This window comes from Uranotaenia lowii, chromosome 2 (genome assembly GCF_029784155.1).
Source record: "Uranotaenia lowii strain MFRU-FL chromosome 2, ASM2978415v1, whole genome shotgun sequence".
In the NCBI taxonomy this organism is placed as follows: Eukaryota; Metazoa; Arthropoda; class Insecta; order Diptera; family Culicidae; genus Uranotaenia; species Uranotaenia lowii.
Genome location: NC_073692.1, coordinates 401,033,679 through 401,037,376, shown reverse-complemented (window position 1 = coordinate 401,037,376; position 3,698 = coordinate 401,033,679). Strand labels below are relative to the sequence as shown.

General features: G+C 38.2%; 1 long non-coding RNA gene across 1 annotated transcript; it reads right to left on the bottom strand.

Moving 5' to 3' along the window:
* Positions 1-1,730: 1,730 nt before the first annotated feature.
* LOC129749822 (uncharacterized) lies at positions 1,731-2,427 on the bottom strand. Its single transcript, XR_008738178.1, has 3 exons — positions 2,289-2,427; positions 2,081-2,224; positions 1,731-2,015 (listed from the first exon to the last, which is right to left on the bottom strand). It is a non-coding gene; the product is annotated as an uncharacterized LOC129749822 (long non-coding RNA).
* Between the last annotated feature and the right edge of the window lie 1,271 nt (positions 2,428-3,698).

The following is a 3,698-nucleotide window of genomic DNA, read 5'->3' as shown; positions in this document are numbered from 1 at the left end:
CATTACCTCGCTCAACGTTTCATCTTTAGAAGTTTCGTTTTTAATTTCATTCAATGTAATTGCAGACATCCCCTCTCCTATGGCACACAGGAAATGCTCCGACGACTCATCAAAAGAGGTTTGTGATTCAGTACAAAGTCGTGATAAAATGTCCGATGTGTTAGTTGATCCCGGGATATGTTTTATGTCAAAGGTATACGGTTGCAACCGAAGTGCCCAAGCTTCTGCTCGAGAACAAGCACGTTTACCATTTTGGTGCTTTCCTCCGAAAATGTACTCAAGAGTTTTGTGGTCGGTATACACTGTGAAGTTGGTGCCAAAAAGAAAGTGGTAAAACTTTTCTACCGCCCAGACGACGGCAAGTGCCTCACGCTGAGTTTGAGGGTAGACTCGTTCAGCCTTGGTTAGTCCCTTGGAAGCAAAGCTTATTATTCTTGGAACGTTTTGTATGTTTCGCTGTGTAAGTACGGCGCCGAGCCCCACGGGCGATGCATCTACATAGAGCTCTATAGGATCTTTTGGATCGAAAAATCCAAGTCGCCGCACAGTGTTTGATAGTTCGTAACGCAAATCGTTAAACGCTTTGGATTGATCTTCTCCAAACACATTGATTTCCCCTCGAACATATTTCCGCAAAGCTTCAGTTCTTGTTGACATGTTAGGAATGAAATGCCCCACAAAATTAATTAAGCCTAAAAAGCTTCTCACTTCTTCTTTAGTTTTTGGCATTTGGAAGTTTTTGATAGCGTTTATCTTTTCTTCGGAAGGGCTGATACCGTTTGAACTAACCGTGAAACCAAGTATTTCTATTTCAGTCATTCTAAATGAGCATTTTTCTTCATTAAGCTTAGCATTGTTCTGTTCCAACACATGCAAAACTTCCTGCAATCGAGAATCGTGCTCTTCTTTGGTTCTGCCCGCTACTATTATATCATCGATATACACGATAACACCCTCAATACCGGCAAGCATTTCCGTCATTACGCGCTGAAAAATCTCCGGCGCGCAATTTATACCAAACATGAGTCTTTTGTATCTCATAAGAGCAAACGCACCAATAAGTGAGTATACGCGGCCCGGTTTTGCTCATTTCAGCGGACCGGTTTTAGGATACACACTCTTTCGCGCACCAGTTGGGTGAGCATCGCGGCGAGTTTTAATTGTTACACTGAAAAAAGGGAATTGAAAAAAAATGTTCATATAAATGAATTCAAAGCAGTAGTTATTTATTCATTCGAAAATAATTAATTTTTTCAATTGTATTCAAATATTACACTGTGTTGAATTCTATGCATTGAAGTTTTTATTTAATTTTAAGGCTTTAGTAAACAATTGCCTGATAAATTCTTAAATTAGATTCCGACGAACAAGTTCTGATATATGTATATTTTTAGAGATTGTACAATATCGTACGTGAAATATTCATGAAATTTAACCTTATATTGATACTCAATTTGGACCTTAGTGATGAAAGTTTCAAAAAAACGTTATAACGATATACGTTCACAAATGGTTATAGCACTTATAAACTGTTTAGGAAAGCTTCTGATCTAAACTGTTAAGAGATCTTTAAAGAAATAGCTTCGCATATGGTACCACAGACAGTCATCATAAAACCCATAGTACATTTCTAGTTAAGGTAACATGCGAATATTGCTATTTTGTTATTTTAACTTGAATTCATCATTTTATTCAACACTTTGTTAGATAAAAAATATCGCCAATAAACATTTGATAGTCTATAATCGAACATATATTTTCTCTATAAATCGTTCGCTGAAATTCCCTGTGTTAGCACCATTTCTGCTCGAACCGATTTGAGCCGGAATAGAATGAAGCTGTTTATGGTTAAATTCCGATTTCGGAGGGGCCAGTACAATGTATTTTCAAACCCCAAAGGGTGGTCGGTTGTTTTATTCCAAACGTGCAACGAGCCACAATTTCTTTCGGCACAGATGATACAGCACTTGATTTCCATTGAGGTATGCAGACAGTATCCGAATGGCGAATAAGACCTAATGAAATCAAAATGTTTTTTAAATAAACAATAACTTTTGGCTACGTTTTGTTATCAACTTACCATATTGATTTGTAGCAATTACAGAGATTTAGAGCGCAGCATTTTTCGGGACTATTTACAGCGTCTAGATTGAAATCCTTGGGATCTTTCAGTTGCAAATATGAGATTAAGCTAGAGTTCGGAACAAGCCAAATTTGTAGGATTCTGGAAGAGAAAAATTCAATTAGTCAAGCCTGGGAATTTATTAAAAATTATAGTTACTATTTACCGTTTTGTTCGTTGTTGCTGATGCCATGTCTGTGCTTTCGGGAGCTAATACAGCTACCGTTGCACCCGGAATTGTAGTCTCAAGCATCTTCCGTTTTTTCCCGAGTCCTAATTTTCACCTTTTTCTCGCGCAATGAAATGTAAACAAACTTTACACGCTGAACGTAGTTTGCTTAGCTCAGCATTAAACGGTAGATTTTTTTTCAGTGCATGTTTGCTCTCGCCCCTTTCTAGTGAGCTAATTTGGTGATTTTGTCGGTCCCGACGGCAACGGCCCTATTTTGCTCACCCTCATACTAACCCCCGGTGCGGTATGAAAGTGATTAAACTTGTGAGCATTTTCACTATACTCGCGATTGCTGCGGATGCCCTAAGCCCTCGGTTTGTCATAAATGTTGTTATTGGTCTTGAATCTGGGTGTAGCTCAATGTGGTGGTAAGCCGACGTAATATCTAATTTCGAGAAGATCTTAGCTCCATTTAGCTTATTCAAAAATGTATCTATTTTTGGTAGCGGGTAGTGCTCACGTTGTATTGCCTCGTTTGGATAACGCATGTTAATACAGAGCCTGATTTCTCCTTTAGCTTTCGGAACAATGACCATCGGAGAAATCCACTCCGGGGGTCCATTAGCTGGCTCGATTATATCCTGTTCTAACAAGTCTTTTATTTTCCTATCTACTTGTTCTTCTAAAGCCACTGGAATCCGCAAGTACGAGATTTTACGAGGGGGAACTGAGGGATCTATCGACAGTTTAACTTGGATATTCGGGAACTTTGGAAAGCTAGATGACTTCAATTCGACGTTCTGGACATCAAGGCCTATTTTGAGGACTTTTAAATCTTCCGCAGTACGTTTACTTAGCAAAGATTTGTGTGCCCCTTGAATTACGAAGAATTCAGCATAGCATTTTGGTTTAATATCGTTCACTGTGATCCATGCTTCGAAACTAACAAGTACTCTCAACGGCTGAGGACTGGCATACGCTGAAAATTGCTTTTCACATCCGAATCTTTTTTTGAAAATTATTGCATTATTTTTTAAAAGAGCAGACCAAACTTGTTCTGTAACTGTATTGATTGCCGATCCTGAATCGATCAAAAATTGCACTGGGAAGGTATCTATGAAGCAAACAATATTTTCGCTGTTGCATGGTTTTTCCTGATAGGGGAACAGAATGAAATTAGGATTTGAATTTTGTCATTTATTTCAATAACTTAGTTCAATTTATGATGGCAGTATATAAACATAATTTGTATAGTAAAAGTGAATACTTATTAAAACTTTATTACTCTACCTTAGGTGACAAATCTCTTCTGTATTGACGAGCTGGATTGTATTCTGTTTGCTGATCCTCATTAACAGAGTTTGCTTCCTGTCTGCTTCTTGGCTTCTGGATTCTGTTGTAAGC